At 41.5% G+C, this 26,312-nt stretch overlaps 1 protein-coding gene and 1 long non-coding RNA gene across 2 annotated transcripts in view; both read left to right on the forward strand.

The window, feature by feature from the left end:
- The window catches only part of LOC309695939 (low affinity immunoglobulin gamma Fc region receptor II-like), a 90,450-nt gene that overhangs the window by 45,859 nt on the left and 18,279 nt on the right, over positions 1-26,312 (forward strand). The gene's annotated exons all lie outside the window — the stretch shown is intronic.
- On the forward strand, positions 8,487-10,161 carry LOC309696790. Its single transcript, XR_014273654.1, has 2 exons — positions 8,487-8,710; positions 8,825-10,161. It is a non-coding gene; the product is annotated as an uncharacterized lncRNA (long non-coding RNA).

Genomic DNA, 26,312 nt, shown 5'->3' on the forward strand with positions numbered 1-26,312 from the left:
CAGGCTCAAAAAAGTCAAAAATAGTGAGATATCTTGCAGAGGGATGCAGCAGTCTCAAAATTGCGAAGCTTCTGAAGCGTGATCATCGAACAATCAAGCGTTTCATTCAAAATAGTCAACAGCTCCAGTCCGACTCAGACGCCAGCAAGGTGGAGGTGGAGTACTGGTTTGGGCTGGTATCATCAAAGATGAGCTTGTGGGGCCTTTTCGGGTTGAGGATGGAGTCAAGCTCAACTCCCAGTCCTACTGCCAGTTTCTGGAAGACACCTTCTTCAAGCAGTGGTACAGGAAGAAGTCTGCATCCTTCAAGAAAAACATGATTTTCATGCAGGACAATGCTCCATCACACGCGTCCAAGTACTCCACAGCGTGGCTGGCAAGAAAGGGTATAACAGAAGAAAAACTAATGACATGGCCTCCTTGTTCACCTGATCTGAACCCCATTGAGAACCTGTGGTCCATCATCAAATGTGAGATTTACAAGGAGGGAAAACAGTACACCTCTCTGAACAGTGTCTGGGAGGCTGTGGTTGCTGCTGCACGCAATGTTGATGGTGAACAGATCAAAACACTGACAGAATCCATGGATGGCAGGCTTTTGAGTGTCCTTGCAAAGAAAGGTGGCTATATTGGTCGCTGATTTGTTTTTGTTTTGTTTTTGAATGTCAGAAATGTATATTTGTGAATGTGGAGATGTTATATTGGTTTCACTGGTAAAAATAAATAATTGAAATGGGTATATATTTGTTTTTTGTTAAGTTGCCTAATAATTATGCACAGTAATAGTCACCTGCACACACAGATATCCCCCTAAAATAGCTAAAACTAAAAACAAACTAAAAACTACTTCCAAAAACATTCAGCTTTGATATTAATGAGTTTTTTGGGTTCATTGAGAACATGGTTGTTGTTCAATAATAAAATTATTCCTCAAAAATACAACTTGCCTAATAATTCTGCACTCCCTGTACATAAATTAATAAACATGTGTTTTAGGGAGGCGACACTCTGTGTTAAGAGTCACAAATATACATTTGAAAAAGGGGGCTTACATTTTTGACTTTTCACTGTGTTTTAAATGCACTTTTTACAATGGCTTTTCTTTTGGCAAGTAAAAATTTAACATCCATTTTGTATTCGATTTCTATTTCTTAATTTTGTTTTTTTAAACCTAACTAGTCATGGGAATAAAAACAGTGAGCAGCAGGAGAAGAAAAGAAGCCAGTGGATGTAGCTTTAATCTGATCTGGAATTAGTCCAAAGAAAATAAAGCACTGGTATGTGGAACGTAGATGTGCGAACGCACCCACTATATGTACAAAAAGAATTAAAACAGAAACCTGAAAACACTGAGTAACAGGTTTTTCCTGAAAGTCTGCAACATTGTCTCAGTTAGAACAGCTCTGAATAAACAAATGTAGTAAAATCTTTCTTCTATGTAAAGCACAGGACCTTTTTAAGAAAAAAAATCTGATTGGCTGTTTTGGTCTCCAATAAGCTCGAAATGACAAAATGCAATATCCCAGAATGCATTTCATCCAAAACTCAAATGAGGCAGTGGCAGAGGAACACAGAGTGGCCCAGTTTGAAATATTGTTCTTTCTAGGTCACAAGATAAAGTTTTAAGATATTTTTTAGGCGAGCATGGTGCTGTGTGAACTTCAAACATGTTCTTGATTTATCAATACATCACATATTTGCAAAAGTCAGAGATGCCTGTTACGCACCAGCTGATCGGCCGGTCAAGGCGGGGCTCCCGGCACATCGTTTTTAAGCCCGCCATGGTCTTTCGCTACTTGGGTTAAACATAACATATAAGTAACTTAGATCAGCGGTCCCCAACCTTTTTTGCGCCATTTCTTTTTTCTGTTGACTCCTTCTATTTGCTCCATCACTATAAGCAAACTCACTCATGGGCAAATAAATATATAATCTGCCCTTGTAAAAACTATATTCGTCAATGATATTAATATGAGATTTTGTTTAAAAAAATTAAGCCTTATTGCTCAGCCTGTCTGAAAAACCTTCTGTCAGGGTGGAGAGAAGGGAGAGAGAATCTGGAAGATTCAAGATTCTTTATTTGTTACATCCATAGTTAAACAAGTACAACACACAGTGAAATGCGACCTGATACGCTCCTCAACCACCCTCACCACCTGAGTTCTGCCAGTGAGGAATTCCAACACCCATGCACACAGACTCCTGTTGAGTCCTAGATCCCTCAGCTCTGTGAGCAGTCTACTGGGCATTATTGTGTTAAACACTGGACTGTAATCAACAAAGAGGAATCTCACATAGTTACCCTGTTTGCACCCTTGTGCACGTGGCTAAGGGTAGTGTGTAGGGCACGGGCGATGGCATCCTTTGTGGATCTGCAAACTGGAGCGGATCAGTGGTGTTTGGGATTGAGGAGGACATGATGTTCTTCAACCGCCTCTTGAACACCTTCACAGAGGTCAGTGCAACTGGCCGGTAGTCATTCAGGCATGAGGGCTTTGTGTACTTGGGTGCAGGGATGATTGTGGATTTCTTGAAGGATGTGGACCACAGACTTAGCCAGGGACTTGTTGAAAATCGAAGTGAAAACACATGCTAGCTAGTCAGCACAGCAATGCAGCAGATGGCCGGTGATGCCATCTGTTCCTGCCACTTTCCTTGTGCTCGCTCTCCTCAGTACTGCTCAGATATCTGTAGGCTCTGTGAGTACAAGAAAACAATTATTAGAATATGATGTGTTCAATTTGCTTAGATGAGAGGGTCCAGCAGTAGATCAGAGAAATAGGGAAGGATCTGTCTGTGTGTTTTAATTTGGCTTAGCTGTAGGCTTGAGAGTTATGGAGCGCCAGGACTGCCATAATGAATTAATTAAATACACCATTAAATAATTAATTAAATGTGTCAATAATTAATTAAAATTGGAATTAATTAATTAAATAAATAGTTATGACACATGTAAGTAATTAATTATTGACACATTTATTAATTATTTATGTATTTCACATTTTAATTAATTATTGACACATTTAATTAATTATTTATGTATTTCACATTTTAATTAATTATTGACACATTTAATTAATTATTGACACATTTAATTAATTATTTATGTATTTCACATTTTAATTAATTATTGACACATTTAATTAATTATTGACACATTTAATTAATTATTTAATGATATATTTATTTATTTCATTTTGGCAGTCCTGACGCCTGGCTCTCATCATGAAATAATTTTATCTGTCAGCCTCACCCATCAAACTCAGGGGGCGGGGTTAACGCTGATCGAGTCAAAACCATTGCTTTGGCCTGGTGGCCATTGTTTCTAGCACACAACAACCGGCGTGTGGAAGCTAACAGAACTGAGCTTTGAAAAACCCTGTTTGTGTGTCACCAAATACCGTTTTAATATTTTTTTAGCCAAGAATGTAGTGGTTTAATCTTCATGTGTCTGGTCGGTTTGTCAAGATACAGCCTCTTTGCAAAAGTGTTTCGATGATTTCGGAGATGTCTGCCCAGTCTCACGGCAAAGCGTGGGATAGACCCACTCGCCTCGCAAGCAATCCCACCGACAAAGCGCAGGCCCCGGTACACAGCTGTAGTAACCCCCGCTGACTTCTTTTACTGAGGTTATATTTATCGGTGTTTTATTTCCTGATGTTCTTATGTGTCCTACGTATTTCAGTCGCCAATTCTGAATTATAACTAACATTAAAAACATGTTTAAGGAGGAGAGAGAGCAAATAAATCTGTTTAACATCTGATCTTTGGGTTTTTGTTCAGTAATCAGCGTGACCTGTGTATAAACACATAAAAGAGATAACGTTGGTGTTTCCGTCATGTAGTAACTGCTGGCTTTAACTGTACAAAGGTTGTTCGACACTATGAAACACATACAGACTTCACTAATATTTTTATTGTGAATATTAATCATGCTGACCTCGCTCTGTACACCACGCAGCGAGGTCAGCATATCCACGATATCCTCAGCTCCATGAGTTAACACAAAGTTTCCCAGCTGACTATCTAACTGCCAACTATTCCAGGGACGTGAAAATATACAGCATAAAGAAAAGTGTAAGAGACTCAGCAGCAGATTAGAATAACAGTTATACATTTAATAAATCACCAAATGAATTCAAGAAACGAGCAAACTTGTTCCGACAATTTGAGTTTGTATTCCCTCAGCTGCAGACTCGCTGCTGTTTAAATGTTTGAAAAGGAAGATTAGATATAAAAAACATCAAACATAGACTCAGTCAGGGAGGTCCTATTAACATGTTTAGTTTTAAAGGACACCTTCCTGCCTTTAGTCTCCTTCATGAGCAGTATTAGTTTTCTTCTAACATCCAGAAGTCTGCACGATGTGTTTCATAGTTTGTAACAAGCCTTTGACAGGTAAACATAACATGACCGAAAAAGCAAAAAAAAAAAAAAAAAAAAAGAGAGAGAGAGAGAGAGAGAGAGAAAATGCTCTCAATTATGGAGACAGGCAAATGGTTCATTTATGTTTGACGTGTGTTTATTCCTCCCTAAATATCGTCGGTGAAGTTTGCCATGCACGTCAGATTTTCCTGCGCATTTTTATACCTCTGCCAACAGAGAGAGAAAAAAAATCACATTCTAACAGACAGCTGGTGCTTAGAATACAGTTGAATAACTATTAAAAAACAGATGATATTTAGATGATAGTTCAGTCTAACACATGTGCCAGTGAACCATTAAACGTCTGCAACTATGCAGTTATGAAACGTAACTTTAACCTCAGCCAAACCGATTTGCTCAGCTGTAAATAAAACAGCGAAGTAAACGTGACCCGACAGACAGAACCTGAGTGAATGAAGTCCAGCGTTTAACCACTGAGAGCTAAAACTCAGCTGAGGTTTCAAAGCTGTGTGCCGGTGATTGGACATCAGCCGCTGATAAAGCTGGCTCGCCTATAAAGTGCTCTGTAAGGAAACAAGCTCCAGCAGCTCTGCGCTCGGGGAAAACACTATATTTACTTATCTTGTGCAGAAAAATGCGGTGACATTGCTTTATATCAAGCACCGGCTGCCCAGTTAAACTGTGACTATCACCAGGTAACTAGGCGTGTTTCTTGAATTAGCAGCAGGTGTTAAACAGCTGACAGATGAGGAGGAGGATGCATGCAGGTAAACTGAGGGTCTGTTGAGCTGATCGCTGGTTTCGTGAGAAAAATGTCAGCTCGTTCTTTATGTTACAGAAGCACAGAGACACAAGACCAGGCGGAAAGAGACGATCGTTCGGTGAAAATGAGAATCTGCGAATGCAACATGTGGAACACGGAGAGTGGAATATGTAAACAAACCGGTTAACGTAACCCCCTGGGTGCACTCTGCATGCTAATTGTTAGCAGAGCTAGTGAAATCTCTGAAAACATCTGAGCACTTTTGCAAACATGTTCTATGTTGACAACCTGACCAGACACACGTCGCGACATTCGCGGCTAAAACACTGTTAAAAGTGTAGCTGGTGACAGAAAAACGGGGTATTTTAAAACTACACCACTACCATTGCTGCCTGTGATTTGATCTGCATTCTGGGATACCTGGCTGCCCCAAGTCTACACAAGCAATCGATTATCTAGGATCGACCTGTTTTGACTTACTTTGCACGGCAACCAATCAAATGTTAGAGAAGCTGCATGGGCAGCGTTAACCCTGCCCCCTGAGTTTGATGGGTGAGGCTGACAGATAAAATTATTTCATGATGAGAGCCAGGCGCCAGGACTGCCAAAATGAAATAAATAAATAAATCATTAAATAATTAATTTAATGTGTCAATAATTAATTAAATGTGTCAATAATTAATTAAAATGTGAAATACATAAATAAATCATTAAATGTGTCAATAATTAATTAATTACATGTGTCATAACTATTTATTTAATTAATTAATTCCTATTTTAATTAATTATTGCCACATTTAATTAATTATTTAATGGTGTATTTAATTAATTCATTATGGCAGTCCTGGCGTTCCATAGAGAGTGTGTGTAATTGTGTAGAGGGAAAGGAATGTATTGACACTGTCATAAAAGGAGACAGGAAGCTACAGTTGGGGGATGTTGATGCTTGTACCTTTAATAAAAGCTCATACTTGTCATAACATAGAAGTAGGTTTGCAGGAGATGCTCCATATGCGTATCTGTAAATGTAAGACAATAAGAGGCCAATGGCCCAGTGGATGCAGAGTGGGGGTCTCAGTGCTTGTAATCTGTTAACTCTGTTTTGTATGTTGTGTAGAGAAATTTGGTGTAGCTTGGATGAGGGGATATTACTTTTATGACCAGCAGGAAGTAGGGTCACAGAGACACACACACATACAGTGCTTTAACTGTTACACAAGGATGTGGGGACTTAGCCAGGGACTTGTTGAAAACACATGCTAGCTAGTCAGCACATATTGTTTCAGCGATTGGCCAAAGCCTCATTAACTCGCTAAATGCGAGTTCACTAAAGCAACAGTCACGTACCTGGGAAAGCAGGCGGGTTTCGGGGAAGTTTGCCTGGTGGAGGCGGGTGTTTAACAGAGATGAACTTAAACATTTGCGTTACGTTAAACGTTGCCTTATGGAACGCCTGGGATAGCTTTCTCCGAGGTGAAATGCTTGTTTGGAAGCAGATAGCGAGGCTCCACCAGACTGCAGAACAGGTCTCTTATTTACAGACATGTCATTTTTCTGAGATATAAATCAGGATATAAATTTAAGTTTCAGGTCTTTTAAACAGAAAGAAGTTCATGATTTAATGTACAGGATGTGAATAAACCACCAGTAAACATTTTTTTATGCAGAAACCTTTTTTCCAACCTTTATCTTATCTGATCTGTGATAAATTCAGTGTAAAGTGAACATGCCATTTAAATCATTTCATTTAAATTAAATTAAATACTTTTAGTATTTAGTATTAAGGAGTTTTAGTTCCAGTTTTTTTCTGAATTTTTATGGCAAAAAGATTAAACAGTCTGGATATTAATAGATTATCAGGAAAGCATGTCCGCTCATTATCTGGTTAAAATGAGATATTTCTAAAGTAATGAAATATTACATTAATAATTTTTATGTAACAAATAGAATATAAAATATTTTAATGTAAATGCATTTTTAATAATAATGTTCCTGTTTTTCTATATTTCTTTTTCAGACCAAAAAGAGTTAACAGTCAATCAAGAAGCCGATGCCACTCTGGAATGTTCTGGTTCCACAAATGCTACTGTAATAATGATAAGGTGGGAAAAACCTAATCTGACATCAGCATGTGTCATCTGCTTCATAGATGATCAACTTCAGAAAGACAACCAGCATGAATTATTCAAAAATCGAGTGGATATGACAGATCCAAAATGGAAGGAGACTGGAAACTTTTCTGTGAGTCTCAAAAATGTCACCACGAATGACAGTGGAACATATATATGTGAGGCTGGATACAATGGACAGAAACCAGTGCTTCTCAGCAGAGTCACCCTGAAGGTGGAAGTCCAAGGTGAATTTAATTTCAGCTGCTTCTTGGTTATTGATGTGTCAGTATAACACAGGTATTATATTATATCCCAAAAGCTGATTCTGTTCATCTGGATGTAGTGTTTTCAGTGGGAAAAACATTTCATAACTCATTAAAGTGAATTCTTCAGTCTCAACTGACTGCAGGTTTCCCCAATATTATTAACAGTACATTGCATAATGACTGAAACTAGCACAACTGAATGAACAATAGGTTGTAAGGTTAGTTCCTTGATCGTTAATATGCAAACTGTCATGACCATCGATGAACAACCACTGACCAAACTCATTGATCAAGGTTGTTGAGCAAAGACCACTGAACAAAGAGCATGAGTACCATTCACAGAGAGTTAGGGAATGGCTGCAATCAGAGCATGGTGAAAGATGTACCCTTAGGCCCCCTCCTTGATTCAGAGATGATCCCTTTTCACGCAAATGGCCTCCGTGTCTCCCTGCTCTTACCAGATATTATATTATAGTGTATTTTGTTTTCTTAACCCTGTGTTTGCTGAAATTATTAATTTAATTGCAGTAAAAATGTTGAATCAGTTTAGAGAAACACAAACATGGAAAATATTCCAAGATGCTTTTCTGTTTATGGGACACAAAAGACTTTAGTGTAGATCTGCTGTCATTTAAGCTGAAGTAGTTTTAAATAATGCGCCATAGAGATGAAAAAAATTTACTTTCTTAATCAGTGTGTGTGTGTGTGTGTGTGTGTGTGTGTGTGTGTGTGTGTGTGTGTGTGTGTGTGTGATCAGAGGTGAAGCTGCTTCCTGGTTGTTGATGTTTGTTTCTAAAGATGTTGTTGATGAGACTTTGTAGAAAGCAGCTGGTCTGAGTGATGTGATCAGAGTGCAGTAGATAATGTCTGACAGCAGTTTGAAGAGGAAATGGATACTGTTCTGTTCTTCACTCATCACCTACCTGACAGCTGACACCTCACACCTGTTTCTCACCTGCAGGTCAGACAAGAGGACAAGGTGGAGATGGAGGGGAGGAGGCTGAAGGAGAGAAGAGTGGATCTGTTGGACTGATCGTTGGTCTGTCAGTTTCTGCTGTGCTTGTTGTTGTTGGTGTTGGTGCTGTTTTTATCTACAGAACATATAGATGTAGACAAAATCCAGATTACCGGGCCCCTGTGGATCAGGGGCTTTGAAATTCCATCAGTGGCTTCCAAACTGAACCGTGAGTCCTGCTGCTTGTTTCAGATTCATGAAAAGCCAGTTCAACATTCAGAGTGACTGATGTTGGTCCAACAGTGGACTCAGATAGTAATGTCAGTTTTTGTTTTTGTTGCAGTTGTTGGTGTTTTGATCAACATAAGATATAAAGAACAATGTTAGGACTCACATGGCACTGAACCACAGAGACAAATGTTCTGTGGCTGAATTGTGAATCTCCTGCTGATGAAGATGGAGACAAAAATGATATGAAAACAGACAGCTGTCACCAACACTCCACAAGGATCCCTGATGTCACTTTGACACTTGAGAAGGAACTGCTTCATCAACCTCAGTCTCAGCAAAGAACAGAACTGCATCCAGAAAATGACATCAGAGTGCAGCAGATAATGTCTGACAGCAGTTTGAAGAGGAAATGGATTCTGTTCTGTTCTTCACTCATCACCTACCTGACAGCTGACACCTCACACCTGTTTCTCACCTGCAGGTCAGTCAGGAGGACAAAGTGGAGGGAAGGAGGATGAGAAGAATGACGGAGGTCAGAATTGTGGACTTATAATTGGTCTGTCAGTTTCTGCCATGCTTCTTGTTGTTTTTGTTGCTGGTTTTGTGTTCGACAGAAATCGTAGAGGGCGACTTCTTCCAAATAATCCAATGATTTGTGTTCAGTGGGTTCATAACTGAACTGTGAGTCCTGCTGCTGTTCCAGGTTATTATCAGTAAGTTCAGCATTCAGACTGACAGAGGAGAGACACAGGAAACAAGACAAAATGAAACTTTGCATTGTTTTGCATAATTATTTGATCTCTGATGTTCCTGCTCACCATACCAACAAACTGCCTAATTTTAACAATAATTGTCAGTTTAAATCATTATCTGTTGTTTATAAAATATTTTATTAGATTTTATAAAAAAATTTAATAATGTATTTGAATTGTTACAGATTATGTCGTGATTTTCTTAAAAGTTTGTAACACATAAACATGTATCACTCAGCTACTGTACAGGTGAGAATGATATATTCTCTTATTACACACACACACACACGTGCTAGATAGGTTAGGCTACACTCTATGGTAGGAGAGCCAATTATCCAGCCTGAGAACCATCGGATGGGTTTGAAAAATGGGCTTAAACTTTTTTTCCAAGTTTTTACCATGGCTTTTTTTTATATATATATATATAGGCTTAAAATGTTTTAATATTAGATTTTTAAAAAGTATTTCTTGGCTCAACCTCTGACCGGTTGAGCCAGTCGATGCAGATTTAATCTGATCTGGAATCAGTCCAAAGAAAATAAAACACTGATGTGGGCGTGTGAATGAACCCACTGCATGTACAAACAGATGTAACACTGTGACTGAGTTAAAGTGAAACTGTCTGAGCCTGTCCCTGTGAAACAGAGTTCGGAGCCTGCAGCCTTGTTTCAGTCAGAATAAAGTCTGAATAACCAAATGTTGTGATGACTTCCTTCTACACAGAGGGCGGGACTTTTTTAGAGCCCGGCAGCTTCAGCAGTGCTGAGAACAGTGGCTGTGTTTGTGGGAGGTGCTTAAATGAAAAGAGCCCAGGCAGCAGGTTTAACAGGTCTTTGAGCCCAAACATGAAGTCTGATTCAATACAACCTCGACATACACCCACAGTATACCATCACTAAGCTACATTTTCAGTTCATTCCTCTGTAAATGTTTTAAAAGAAAACTAAAAACAGTAATTTCATTCAGACAAAAGGTGCTGATAAGGTGAGACAGGAATTTTCCAGACTGCTGTGTCATAATATTTGAAGTCCTGTTTGATTTATTGTTTGATTTTCTCTAGAAATATATTTCATCAGGAGGCACAAACCTGCAGCTTTATGATTTCATTAATACAAGACAAACATTTAATATTTCTCAGGTATATTTGAGTCTAACTGGTCCTTGTGCTTCAAATTTCACTTTCATTTAGATTTAAAACATCTACAAAAGTCTTGGGGCAAAAGTCATGTTTGTAAAAACAGAGAGTAGAAAACATGACGTGACCAACAGCTGAGACAGTGGAAAAACTCACTTCCTTCTAGCTGTCCTTCCTCTTACCTGCTCACCTGTGACTTCTGTAAACGGGCTGTCCACTTTAATGTCTGTGCCGCCTGGTGGCCAGTACAGGTACTACATCAACCCCAGCCCCTCACCAGACCTCAACCTAAGAGCAAATACACACTTCAAAACTGGCTTAACACGACTCAGCTTCTGATTATTATCCACTAAGGCTTTAAATATTTGTCATCTAATAGTAAATTTTATTTTAAATGAGTGTTTTATGATATTGATCTGTTAATTTTTTCTCTGTCTTAAATCCTTCTTGGGGACACATGACATAAAAGAATTAATGAATAAAAAAAAAAAAATTTAACCTCAAAAGCTGCTTAGAAATCTTTGAGTTATCGCTCAGAAGAGGTCGAAGCTTCAGCAACATTTGTAGTAGAAAACAACTTTATTATTTTTCCAATGCTTTGTTTCACAGACTAACCAGATTTTTAGAGCCACACAATCACAAGTTTAGCCTATTATCATCTTCATTTACACTTTTGTCTTCTCTTTTATCTTTAAAAACAAACACTTGACTTTAGAAAATAAAAATAAAACCCACTGAAACCATTATTTGACCTTACAAATCATAAAAATAATTTCACTTTCAGTTTGGCCAGATTTGTCAACCAAACATGGGTGATGAGATCTGCCCTCAAAATGTGTGTGGTTGTATCTTTTTTCTGAACTTTTGAATCCAATATGTATGCAAAATATTAGAATAACTTTGCGCAAAGAGAACTGAACCTCTGCTATATTAATATAATAATATTACTACGACAGAATACAAATACTATTACAATTTGAACTATAATTTTAAAAAATGGGGCTAGTGTGTTATGTAGGAGACATGCAGTAAAAGAAAATAAGTATTTACTGTTGCTTACAGAGGGCAGAGGGTGACTTCACCTCCAAACCTAAACAGTAAAATTAGAACAGTCAAGGTTTAAATTTGGGATTCAGCAGATGTGGAACCCTAAAATCTCTTTAGTGATTCAGCAGGGAAACAAATCACAACTCATAATAATTTCTAATGTGAGCTTCACTATGTTTTTTTAATGTACATGATGTGATCACATGACCTGCTGCTGTTTGTGGATTTCCACCATTAAATTCAACAAGATGTCAGCAGATGTTTCACAGCCATCCTGGTTGATCTCCATCCTCGACACTGACGATACACTGTTTCTACTTTCTCTATGCATTTGGTTTGGTATGAAGTTGGAATTCGAGGCAAAAGCCTCACTCAGATTTGTTGCATAAAAAGTCCAGATTATGTTATTGGGACTTCATTACCCAGCAGCCCTTGCTCAGTCATACAGACTGTCTGACTCCAAAGCAGAGCGCTGTTGTGAACTAAGTGGATCTCTATTTTGACACTTTAGTTAACTTGCTAATTAGTAATTATCACTAAAATTGGCTCATAATTTGATATTTGTTAATCTTGTTCAGGGTTTGTTTGTTTCCTTAAATGTCTGATGTGTTTTCGAACATTATATTGTGTGACTGTGTAAAATGGAAGAGTTGTGAAACTATGTTTCTGGTGACAAAGTCAATTAGATGTGTAGTACATGTGACTGCTGACCTGCCTGAGCAGGAATGATTTCATTCCTTGTGTTGGAGCGCCATCTTGTGGTGGTTTAGAGAATTGTTGAGAATTTATATTCTGTCCCCTTAAAGCACAAATAGGATGATGTAACTCCTTCCTTTCTTGGTTTAAAAATGTATGTTATGTTTTTAATGAATTTCATTAGGACATCTTAGCATTGTGAGATGTGCAGAAACACAGAGTGGAGGAAAACACTGCTCAAGTTCTGAAGTTCTGTCTATATTTTAGCATTTTCATTCTGATTGTTATGAAGCTAATGTTTGAGTTCAATAACAGACATTTGTAATCATTCATCTGCCTGTTTGTTTTGGTTGCCTTTCCATTTTCTACATCACTACCACGTGGTAGCCGTCAATCTCAATATCAAATCAAATCACTTTTATTGTCACATCACATGTGCAGGTACATTGGTACAGCACATGTGAGTGAAATTCTTGTGTGCGAGCTTCACAAGCAACAGAGTTGTGCAAAATACAATAATGTAAACAAGCAAATACAAGAATGGCTAATCTGAAACTAATAAATATATGTACAATATATAATAGTATATGCATTTCTGGATGTGTATACTAAATATTTTCCTCTGTGTGTGTGTGTGTGTGTGTGTACACATATTTTACAAATTAAATAGAGTAAACAATAAATAAAATATATAAAAATATACAGAGTTGAATATGTGCAAAACAGTGGCATTTATATACAGTATGGAGTGCATAATGTTGAAGTTCCAGTAGTGAAGCTGAGGTGTCTATGACGTGTTCAGCAGTCTGATGGCCTGATGGAAGAAGCTGTCTCTCAGTCTGCTGGTACGGGACCGGATGCTGCAGAACCTCCTTCCTGATGGAAGCAGTCTGAACAGTTTATGGCTGGGGTGACTGGAGTCCTTGATGATCCTCCCCGCTTTCCTCAGGCAGCGCTTCCTGTAGATGTCTTGGAGGGAGGGAAGCTCACCTCCAATTATCAGTTCAGAGCACCGCACTACTCGCTGGAGAGCTTTGCAGTTGTAGGCAGTGCTGTTGCCATACCAGGTGGTGATGCATCCAGTGAGGATGCTCTCAATGGCACAGTGATAGAAGGTCCTGAGAATGCGGGGGCTCATGCCGAATCTTTTCAGTCTCCTGAGAAAGAAGAGGCGCTGCTGCGCCTTCTTCACTGTTTTGTTTGTGTGTACTGACCATGTAAGATCCTCAGCCAGATGTACACCAAGGAACCGGAAGCTGCTCACTCTCTCCACAGCAGCGCCGTTGATGGTGATGGGGGTGTGTACTTCTCTGCACCTCCGGAAGTCCACTATCAACTCCTTTGTCTTTGCGACGTTGAGGGTGAGATGGTTGTCTTGACACCAGTGGGTCAGGGCGCTGACCTCCTCCCTGTAAGCCGTGTCATCACCATTGGTGATAAGACCCACCACTGTAGTGTCGTCCGCAAACTTCACAATGATGTTGGAGTTGTTAGTGGCTGTGCAGTCGTAGGTGTAGAGTGAGTATAGGAGAGGGCTCAGTACACACCCCTGTGGAGCACCAGTGTTCAGTGTGATGGGGGATGAGGTGATGCTGCCCAGTCTGACCACTTGGCGTCTGTCAGACAGGAAACTAAGGATCCAGCTGCAGAGGGAGCTGCTCAGTCCTAGATCCTGCAGTTTCCTGTCCAGCTTCGAGGGAACGATGGTATTGAATGCTGAGCTGTAATCTACAAACAGCATTCTCACATACGTGTCTCTCTTCTCCAGGTGTGACAGGGCAGTATGTAGTGTCAGGGCTATGGCATCATCAGTGGACCTGTTGTGGCGGTATGCGAACTGTAGAGGGTCCAGTGAGTCGGGTAGTGCAGAGCGGATGAAGTCCCTGACCAGCTTCTCGAAGCATTTGCTCACGATGGGGGTCAGGGCTACAGGTCGCCAGTCGTTCAATGAGGAGATGGTGGAGGATTTGGGTACAGGGACGATGGTGGCCATTTTGAAGCAGGCTGGGACTACAGACAGAGAGAGGGAAAGGTTGAAGATGTGCGTGAACACTCCAGCCAGCTGAGCCGCGCATGACTTGAGGACGCGGCCGGGAATCCCGTCCGGACCAGTAGCTTTGCGTGCGTTCACCTTCCTGAAGCACTTCCGCACATCCTCCTCAGACACAGTGTGCGCACTGACGTCATCCGCGGTGCGCACACTGTCCGGTCTCATGGTGTTCGCTGTGTCGAATCTAGCGTAGAATACGTTTAGATCCTCACACAGAGAGGCCGTGGTCTGCGGTGTGCTGGGTTTCCCTCTAAAGTCTGCGATCGTGTTTAGTCCCTGCCACATACTCCGAGGGTTGTCAAACTGTTGCTCCACCCTGTCCCTGTACTCACGTTTGGCTGCTTTGATCGTCTTCTGGAGTTGGTAATGTGCGTGTTTGTAGTCCGATGTGTTCGCGGAGGCAAAGGCGGTGCTCCGTGCCGCCAGTGCTGCACGAACATCTCTGTTAATCCAGGGTTTTTGATTTGGGAAGGATTTAACTGTTCTGGATGGGACGACATCGTCCACGCATTTCCTGATAAATCCACAGACTGAGTCTGTGTACTCATCAATGTCCTTAGCAGCCACGTGAAACATTTCCCAGTCCGCGTGATCAAAACAGTCCCGCAGCGCAGACTCCGATTGGTCCGTCCAACAGTGCACCGCCCTCCGGGTTGGAGCTTCCTGTTTCAGCTTCTGCCTGTAGGCGGGCAGGAGCAGGATGGAGCGGTGATCTGATTGGCCGAATGGGGCGCGGGGGAGGGCTTTGTACGCATCCCGGAAAGAGGTGTAGCAGTGGTCGAGTAGCCGATCTCCACGAGTGTTAAAGTGGATGTGTTGGTGGAGTTTGGGTGAGACTTTCTTTAGGTTTCCCTTATTAAAGTCTCCGGCTGTGATAAACGCCGCCTCTGGGTGTGTGGTTTCCTCGCTGCTGATCGCGCTGTACAGTTCCCTGAGTGCTCGGTCAGTGTCGGCTTGTGGGGGAATGTAAACAGCCGTAATAATCACTGCTGTAAATTCCCTCGGTAGCCAGAATGGCCGGCACTTAATCATCAGGTACTCCAGGTCCGGTGAGCAGAAGGATTTGACCGGGTGCACGTTCGCATAATCACACCAGCTGTTGTTGATCATGAAACACACACCACCGCCTCTGCATTTCCCAGTAAGATCCTGTGACCTGTCCGCGCGATGCACGGAGAACCCCGGTAGTTGTATTGCGGAGTCCGGTACCTTGTCCGATAGCCAGGTTTCTGTGAGGCAGATCACGCAGCAGTCCCGCATCTCTCGCTGGAATGAGATCCGTGCCCGAAGCTCGCACAGCTTGTTCTCCAGAGACTGCACACGTGCTATCCATTGTACTGCTTTGAACAGTTTTCTTTGATCACTTCACTTTTTGTATGACCCGTCCCAACAGCTGCAGTGGGGGTTTTGCACCATGTTAGCTTTTTTTTTTTTTTTTTGCAGCATGCAGCTTTAATCTGATCTGAAACAGATGAAGAAAAAATAAAACACTAATGCGTGGCACATAAATGTGTGTGTGATCCTGCTGCATGATTAAACAGATTCCAGACTGTCACTGAGGCAAAGTGAAAACCTGTCTTAGCCTGTTTGTGTGTGTGATGGCTACATGCAACCACACAATTCAAATACTCTGGTTTCTATTTTCCTTCTACATTAAGTTAATTTGTCATTGATGTGATCTAGCACAACGGTTTAACTTGGTTAATTTGTTTTTATAGTTGACAGCAGTATGCCACATTTCAAATGATTCATCAAATTTGGTTCATAGTGTTTGTCATGGTACTATGGGTATATGCTGTTATAATTACTTTATTCTGTCTGAGTTACTTGAGTGCTGCTTCGGTCCTTCCTGGTTGGAGTAAAAGAAGAGGCTAGAATGGAGCTGGTTTAAGTGGACTGGACCATATTGTGACCATGCAGGGGGGGATGGGCTTTCTTATGTTTAGCTATTGTCAATGTGGTTTTAAGGTGGACCTTACAATAATAAAGAAAAACCAAACAAACCCTTTTAATAGGAATAAACCTTCAGCAGAAAAAGACTCAGGGAGGTACGGCCATCTGCTGGGTAAGAGAAGGAAGACAGGATAAAAGACATGGAAAGATCCAGAAATTAATAACAAGTATGATTTAGTGAAGAGAGGTCTATTAACACATAGCGACTGAAGAAGAATAACTCAATGCATCATGGGAATCCCCAGCAGCCTACACCTATTGCAGCATAACTAAGGGAGGACTCAGGGTCACCTATTCCAGCCCTAACTATATGCTTTAGGAAAAAGGAAAGTTTTAAACCTAATCTTAAAAGTAGAGATAGTGTCTGTCTCCCGAATCCAAACTGGAAGCTGGTTCCATATAAGAGGGGCCTGAAAACTGAAGGCTCTGCCTCCCATTGAGTTTCTGTGATCTGAGCCAAGTGGAGCTGCCTCTCGTTTGGGCAGGTCATTTTGTTAAGGATTTTTTATTAGAATTCTGTTTATTTGACCTCTTTTATGGGCCCACTTAGTTTTAAAAACAGCGTATTGAGGCATAATAAAACTCATTTTTTTACGATTACACCTGTGCCTGCATTTTCTTGGCTGCTTGGTCCTAGATTATATAAAAAGACTGAGATGTCGAGGAGATGTTTTGTTTCCATCGGAACTACAATGCGGTTTGAAGAGGGAACAAATCTGACTCGTAACCAAATGTTTGGGGTGGAAATTTCACCCTGTGTAGTGTATTTTTTAAGACCCACAACCTTTAGCAGAACCGGAATTAGTGGCTGCATTAGTGGGAGTTGCTCAAATAAAAAGAGCTCATGTTTCAGGTGTAACAGGGCTCTCTGTCACTCAGGCTGGTTCAAAACAACCTCTAACGATAAATGTACTATTGGTAAGACAAGTTGGCTGATCTGCTGGAGCTTGATGATTTCTCCAGAGCTATGTCATGTGATTTAGTAAAAACTAAAATAGTGTTAGTTTGACTGTTTTATTTTTGTTTGGTTAGTAAATCTGAGAAGGGTCAAAGTACACCAAACATTTGAACTACACGTGAAATAATAATATTAACAAGAGCACTCAGAGCACAACTCCCTCTGAAGGGAAATAATTAAACTAAAACATGCTGTTTTATGATGTTATTACATTATGCTAACCCTTGACCTATGGCCTATGACCACTGCATATTAAATGGCCTATTTTATTATCTTTACCCTTATGATTGGAGCAGAATTGGCTGAAATTATATACATATATATATATACACATCACACAAAATCTAAACATGACATCTTTAACTGTGGAACTGCTAACTGATTATCCCTCTACCTTTGGGAGGAGAATAAAAGACAAAAATATAACATTTACACAAGTATTCATGGCCTTGACCATGAGACTCACCTGCTTACAGCCTGACGCTGCTTTTAACCTGTTTGGTGCTAAGGTACATCAGAAGTTAAGGTACAACATAATAATCATAAAGAATGTAATCATATTCATAGGCCAGCCTAGTGGAGCAGTGGTTAGCACTGTTGCCTCACAGGCCCTGAGTTTAAATCTACCATCTGTGTGGATTTTGCATGTTCTCTCTGTGCTTCATTTTTAGCAAGTAAAATTATGGGATTTCATTTCTGTAGTGATTAAAAACACACACAGTGGCCACTGAAGCCTTAATCCTATTCATGCAAACATCCAGCTAAAAAATTCCTATATAATAAATATATATATAATAAATGGGACAAGAACTGAGGATCACCAAAGCTTTATACAATGTTATTATTAAAAGGGTTTGCAGTAAAATTTATACAATAAGCCTGTGAAATAACTAATAATGTTCTATTTTCTGTTCATAATTTTTATGGACAGGATTTCTAGGCGCAGCCAAGTGGCGGAGGGCTTTCGCTTTGGTGGCCTCAGAATCTCATCTCTGATTTTTGCAGATGATGTGGTTCTGTTGGCTTCATCGGGTGAGGGCCTCCAGCTCGCACTGGAACGGCTCGCAGCCGAGTGTGAAGCAGCGGGAATGAGGATCAGCACCTCCAAATCTGAGGCCATGGTTCTCAGCCGGAAAAGGGTGGAGTGCCCACTCCGGGTCGGGGATGAGTTCCTGCCCCAAGTGGAGGAGTTCAAGTATCTCGGGGTCTTGTTCGCGAGTGATGGGAGAAGGGAGCCGGAGATCGACAGACGGATTGGGGCTGCAGCTGCAGTAATGCGGACGCTGCACCGGTCCGTCGTGGTGAAGAGGGAGCTGAGTGTAAAAGCGAAGCTCTCAATTTACCGGTCGATCTACGTCCCTACCCTCACCTATGGCCACGAGCTGTGGGTAGTGACCGAAAGAACGAGATCGCGGGTACAAGCGGCAGAAATGAGCTTCCTCCGAAGGGTGGCTGGCCTCTCCCTTAGAGATAGGGTGAGAAGTTCGGCCATCCGGGAGGGGCTCAGAGTAGAGCAGCTGCTGCTCCACATCGAAAGGAGCCAGCTGAGGTGGTTCGGGCATCTGACAAGGATGCCCCCTGGGCGCCTCCTGGGTGAGGTGTTCCAGGCATGTCCCATCGGGAGGAGGCCCCGGGGCAGACCCAGGACACGCTGGAGAGATTATATCTCTCGGCTGGCCTTGGAACGCCTTGGTATTCCCCCGGATAAGCTGGAGGAGGTGGCTGGGGAGAGGGAGGTCTGGGCCTCTTTGCTTAGGCTGCTGCCCCCGCGACCCGGCCTCGGATAAAGCGGATGAAGATGGATGGATGGATGGATGGATGTTCTATTTTTCTAGACTTCCTTATGGGTATTTATTTTGTGACCTGTCCAGGGTTTACTCCGCCCCTGGGAGTAGACTGCAGCCCCTCAGTGACTGTGATTGGATAAGTGGAAGAACAGGGATTCTAGAAAGGATCAGCTAATCACTGCATTTTATACTGACAGCAGTGGTGATGTTAAAGAGGTTAAACTGTTGACATTTATAAAGCAGCTGCTGTGCTACCAATTTTACCAGTAGATGGCAGCAAAATGTAAATGTGGCTCATATTCAGCTCATGTTCAGGACATGTTGGCTGTGTCCCAATTCAGGGGCTGTGTCCCAATTCAGGGTCTGCACGCTTGAAGTACGCATTTTAAGTGCGATTATGTCACCGCCACGCGACGACGGCTGTCCCAATTCAAAGTGTACTTCAAATGCATACTCCAAATGCGCCGTCGATTTCCCCAAATATCAAGCGTGGTCCGGTGCATGCTTCATGTTCCCATATATCCACAATGGATATTTTTGCCGCAAAATACGGCAGAAGAGAGTGAACTGTTAAAAGTAAGTACTGAATATGATGTCACTTATTTATGTGCGAATGTTTAATAACAAAGAACATTAAAACATTACTGTTGGCCACATGTCGGCAAAGATATGTGACACTAGTGATGTTTGTACTTTCTGCGTTAACTTGGTTTTAAAGCCTCCACTGATATATATATATATATACATACATATAACACCCAGCACGCCCCTGCGTGCGGTTTATCCTTCGGGTCCTCTACCAGAGGCCTGGGAGCTTGAGGGTCCTGCGCAGTATCTTAGCTGTTCCCAGGACTGTGCTCTTCTGGACAGAGATCTCCGATGTTATTCCCAGGATCTGCTGGAGCCACTCGCCTAGCTTGGGAGTCACCGCACCTAGTGCTCCGATTACCACGGGGACCACCGTTACCTTCACCCTCCACATCCTCTCGAGCTCTTCTCTGAGCCCTTGGTATTTCTCCAGCTTCTCGTGTTCCTTCTTTCTGATGTTGCTGTCATTGGGAACCGCTACATCAGGGGTGCCCAATCCCGGTCCTCGAGAGCTACCGTCCTGCAGCTTTTAGATGCATCCTTGTTCCCACACACCTGAATCAAATGAATGGCTTGTTATCAGGCCTTTGCCAAACATGATGGCATGCTGAAGAGGTAATCAAACCATTTGATTCAGCTGTGTTGGAGTAGGGATGCATCTAAAAGCTGCAGGACGGTAGCTCTCGAGGACCGGGATTGGGCACCCCTGCGCTACATCGATCACTACGGCCGTCTTCTTCTGTTTGTCTACCACCACTATGTCCGGTTGGTTAGCCACCACCATTTTGTTCATCTGTATCTGGAAGTCCCACAGGATCTTAGCTCGGTCATTCTCCACCACCCTTGGGGGCATCTCCCATTTTGACCTCGGGACTTCCAGGTTATACTCGACACAGATGTTCCTGTACACTATGCCGGCCACTTGGTTATGGCGTTCCATGTATGCCCTGCCTGCTAGCATCTTGCACCCTGCTGTTATGTGCTGGATTGTCTCTGGAGCATCTTTACACAGCCTGCACCTGGGGTCTTGCCTGGTGTGATAGCCTCTATGGATCTTGTACTCAGAGCTTGTTCTTGTGCTGCCATGATTAGTGCCTCTGTGCTGTCTTTCAGTCCAGCTTTGTCCAGCCACTGGTAGGATTTCTGGATATCAGCCACCTCCTCTATCTGCCGGTGGTACATACCGTGCAGGGGCCTGTCCTTCCATGATGGTTCCTCGGAGAGGCGGAGCCAGACATTTGAAAACACCCGGGGCTTAGCCCTAAAGGGTAGTATGCATGTTGGATTTTTTTTTTTTTTTTTTTTTTTGGGGGGGGGGGGGTTAGAAATGACTGAAAGATTAATAGGCTCTGTTTTGAGTTTTGTTCAAAAAAGAATGACTTCATATAGGGAAAAATATATATCACATATGCAGGACACCTTAAACTAGTTTTTTAATTAAGCAGCAAGACAGAACAAAGTCGGGCCTGTATCGAGACACGAGGACTAAACCCCAATTCAACCAGACCCAGAACTGATCCAGAATTAAAACAGGACTACAACAGTTCAAAATCAGGACTACTTAGGATTTAACCAAGACAGAACCAGAATCAGAACTAGATGATAGTAGCACTAAAAATCATCATAGACCTGCACTACACTTATTTTTTAATTCTACCAAAGTATTAGATTGAGAAAAGTTTACATAATTATTTAGCCTTGTTGTGCAAACAAGCCTGCATAACTTAATAAAAATAGAATTTGAAAAATAACAAACCTAAAAAGAAACACTAGGTACGAGATACATGAGGACCTATGATACGGTGATACTTTGGGTAAACAACCATTTGACTAATATGTGTGTCTCACCTGCTCTTGTTCGTCTCTGTTCTGTCCTCATTCTCCATCTCCCCCTCTGTTCCTCTCTCTCCCCCTCTGCTCCTCTCTCTCTCTCTCCCTCTCTGTTCCTCTCTCTCCCTCTTTGTGCTGACAATCATCAAATATACAGATATTTACAAAATCTTCAGATCAAAACACTTTTTTAATTGTAAGATCAAATCAGACTAAATGTTATTTTTTTAGATTGATAAATATAAAAAGCATATTTGTTAACTTTAAGAGTAAAGAGAGAAACTATCTGTATTTCTTAATTGCAAATGCCACCAAATTGTATTCAAAATTGAGCCACACTTATGGAGCTCCACGATTCTTTTCCTGGTGTTTTGGTTGACATATCTTGATTTTCCCATGTCAGAGAAACAGACTCTGTGTTTTGCCTTATATGCATCCACAGCTGTGCCACCAATTTACTCACATGGACTCTACTAACCTATCAGAAGCTTCTTCAGCTCAGAATGGAATCGTCTGGAGTTTCTTATTAATTAACAATAAAATTAGTGTACATGTACTCCTACATTTGATGAAAGTGATTAAAAAAGACAGCTCCCTCTTTTTATTCTGACATTTAACTAATTCAGAATATATTTCAATATTTATCTAAAACAAAAGTTTACTCTAAATTGATGTTTTACAGTAAAAATGTTTTATGTTTTCTCCCTAAAGTGTATGTAAATATCTGGTTACAAATGTGAATATCCTGCTGTGTACTGAAATCCCTCTTGGGCTACATCCACACGTACACGGGTATTTTTGAAAACAGAGATTTTCCGTTTTCGTTTTAAAAAATAATCCCGTCCACACGTAAAGGCAGAAATGAAGGAAAACGCTGCTATGAAAATGCCAAAGCAGCAGGTGGAGCTATATTCCTAACCGTGTAGAAATGTTGGCCAATCAGAAGTCTAGAAGCCTCGGCGGGAAAAAGTAAACAAAGCTGGGGCATAGAAGCAGAACCGAGTCGTATGTGTGGAGGGACAGTAACTGTGTGTATATGTAAGCATTTAAACACTGCAGAGAGTAGAATTTTAAAGTCAGCAAAGAGGCACAGAAAAGAAGACCAGACACCAGCGAAGGAGGATAAGAAGGACAGACGCAACAACATTGTCATCCCCTATGTGGCCGGTGTATCAGAAAAACTCAGGAGAGTTTTCTCCAAGCATGACATCCCAGTGTATTTCAGACCCAGCAACACGCTCAGACAGTATGGAACGCCAGGACTGCCATAATGAATTAATTAAATACACCATTAAATAATTAATTAAATGTGGCAATAATTAATTAAAAAGTGAAATACATAAATAATTAATTAAATGTGTCAATAATTAATTAATTACATGTGTCATAACTATTTATTGAATTAATTAATTCCAATTTTAATTAATTATTGCCACATTTAATTAATTATACTTAGACCCCCGGAGAGCAGTCATTTTGGTTTTCTACCTTAGACCCCTGCGGAGTCATCATTTTGCGTTTCTACCTTTAAAAGCCGGAGAGCAGTCAGTCAAATGCTGGAGTCGTTCATATGTATATTAGGTCGTTACCTAGGAATTCTGGAGGGAGGGGAGTGGGGGTGAGTGATTGAGGGGGGGGGAGATGCTAAAAGCTGTGAACTTCCTTTTGTGTTTCATCTTGATGCATTCTCAATCATCCAGGGAAATAAATCTCCAAAAGTCACCAACTTGGAGTGTTTCAGTTTGCCATCTTGGGGAGAAATCAACACACATGGGTGTATGTCCTTTGTTGCTGACATTTATTGATAAAAACAGTACAAAAAACCAACCATTTGTACACATATTTACAAATAATTCAACATTGTCAGCAATCACTCACAATCCTGGCACTGCCACGGTATCTGTCGTCTGCATTTACCACATGTGTACCTGTAGCAGTGAACACATCGCACAGTGGCCTGATTTTTTTTGCATCTGTGTTTGACCTGACACGTGGCCCTTTATCCAGGGCTCGGTGTTTAGGGTTCTGCCCGAAGCAACTGATCTTTTCTTGCCTTCTTCGCAGCTACATGAGAGTGAGCCAACTCTGTTGCAAGCGCCACCAGGAAGTCCACCCGTCTTTCCTTCGTCCCGGTGCATGCTTGATACAGCACATGTGCATTCAGTGCTGCCATGTCAATCATGTTATAAAACACGGCGACTGGCCAGCGCCGTGTTCCTTTGCGGACAGTGTACTCCCGAACCATCTGGTCCATCACATCCACGCCACACTTTGTTTTGTTGTAAAGGGTGACAGTGTTTGGCTTTCTTTTGGTGGTGTTATCAGTCTGAACCACGCTGTGCATGCTGCTAAGAATATAGACTGTCTTCTTCCGTTTGGCCGCATACGCCGTCAGCGTGGCAGCAGAGGTTGAAAACACCTAAGAAATAAGATAAATTGTTATTTTCATAGCCCTTTTACACACAATGAAACACATAAACATAGAACCACAAAAGACCTGCAACATACCTGAGTGGTGAATTCATTGCGATCTGTCTGTCTAGTGGATTGAGGAATTTCCCTGCGAATCTTGTTGACTGTGCCGAGGATGGTGGTTTTCCGTCCAAGAAGTTTTTGCGCAAGTGAAAGCGATGTGAAAAAATTGTCCGTGGTAACATTTCTGCCCTTGTCTAGGAATGGTTCCATCAGCCTGCGGTGAGCTTCCTTTTGTGTTTCATCTTGATGCATTCTCAATCATCCAGGGAAACAAATCTCCAAAAGTCACCAACTTGGAGTGTTCCAGTTTGCCATCTTAGGGAGAAATCAACACACATGGGTGTATGTCCTTTGTTGCTGACATTTATTGATAAAAACAGTACAAAAAACCAACCATTTGTACACATATTTACAAATGGCCTGCTGAGTGGTGCATGGAGCAAGTTTTGGGTGGCTTGCGACCTAAAATCCAAGTACACAGATGCAAAAAAAAAATCAGGCCACTGTGCGATGTGTTCACTGCTACAGGTACACATGTGGTAAATGCAGACGACAGATACCATGGCAGTGCCAGGATTGTGATTGCTGAAAATGTTGAAATGTACTCACTCACTTTTTATCATTATTTGTAAATATGTGTACAAACGGTTGGTTTTTTGTACTGTTTTCATCAATAAATGTCAGCAACAAAGGACATACAAAGGACATGTGTTGATTTCTCCCTAAGATGGCAAACTGAAACACTCCCCCACCCCCTCAATCACTCACCCCCACTCCCCTCCCTCCAGAATTCCTAGGTAACGACCTAATATACATATGAATGACTAGCCAATTTAGCTTCCACTTCCACCATTTGACTGCTCTCGGGTTTTATAGGTAGAAAGGTAGAAGCCACTTCCACCATTTGACTGCTCTCGGGTTTTATAGGTAGAAAGGTAGAAGTCTGGGGATGCTAGTAATGGTGTATTTAATTAATTCATTATGGCAGTCCTGGCGTTCCATAAGACAGAAACTGGTTCACCCGAAAGACAAAACGCCAAAACACAGACTTAACAATGTGGTGTATGCTGTACAGTGTAGCGAGGAATGCCCAGACCTCTACATTGGAGAGACCAAACAGCCACTTCACAAGCGCATGGCACAACACAGAAGAGCCACCTCCACAGGACAAGACTCAGCAGTCCATCTGCATCTTAAGGATAAAGGACACTCTTTCGAGGATGCCAATGTTCACATTTTGGACAGAGAGGACAGATGGTTTGAAAGAGGAGTGAAAGAAGCCATCTATGTCCACTGTGAGCGACCATCTTTGAACAGAGGCGGGGGTTTACGACACCAACTCTCTGCCATCTATAGTCCAGTTTTGAGTTCCCTTCCCAGACGCCTTAACGCCCACTCACATCCTGGGCCATCTGACCTCAGGAATTCGCATGACAAGGTGGGGCCAGGTTTCACAATGAACACACCCAAAACTCTGGCTGATTGGGACCCACACCCAGTTTCACACCTTGGCTCAGGCGATTAGGGGATCATCAGGGGGTCCTTTTGTCCCTCTGTGGGGGGTTACTCCCACTAGGTTTATATCTGGTACTCTCCACCATTTGACCTTAGAACTGAAGAAGCTTCTCGGATGAGAGGTGAAACGTCTTCAAGCAACTTAAAGAAGTCCAGACGCTTTTCTTTGCAAGCTCCTTTGACTACGATGACCTGGATGACTGAGAATCTTCACAGACAATTAACAGTAACAGTATTGTAGAAATTCATTTCACCGAAACAATAACGTGGTGCACAGTGTGACGTCAAAAAATGTGCACATCTTTGACGCTGCGTTTTCTCAGGTGCAAACGCATAGAAAAATCTGCGTTTTCAAAAATACCCGGGTACGTGTGGACATAGCCTTGTTTTGCATAGAAATATACTGAACAACATACAAAGCATAATATATAAAATAACATTTTCCTGAGGAAGGATACAAGAGGTGATCGAAGAATAACCACACTAATCGGCCGGGTGAAGTCAAACGATGATTTTAATGAATACACGCGTGGGAAGAATAATCTGTACGCAGACAAGAATTAATCTTCGACTTAATCAAAGATTTTTGATTATTATTATTATTACACAGATTTTTATAGCATCAGGGTTTAAATTAATGACGCCCCTTCATACGTCACAGACAGAATATATACGTCAAATCAACCACAATGACTTTTAACACAGTTTAAAAGAACGTTGTCTTTGTCTCTTCTGGAACACGAGCCCCACATCTTGCCAGACGCTGTTCCTCTTTCCAGAGACAAACATGACCAACTTCTCACCTATAAATGAG

This window comes from Aulonocara stuartgranti (assembly GCF_965226115.1).
Source record: "Aulonocara stuartgranti genome assembly, chromosome: 3".
NCBI lineage: Eukaryota > Metazoa > Chordata > Actinopteri > Cichliformes > Cichlidae > Aulonocara > Aulonocara stuartgranti.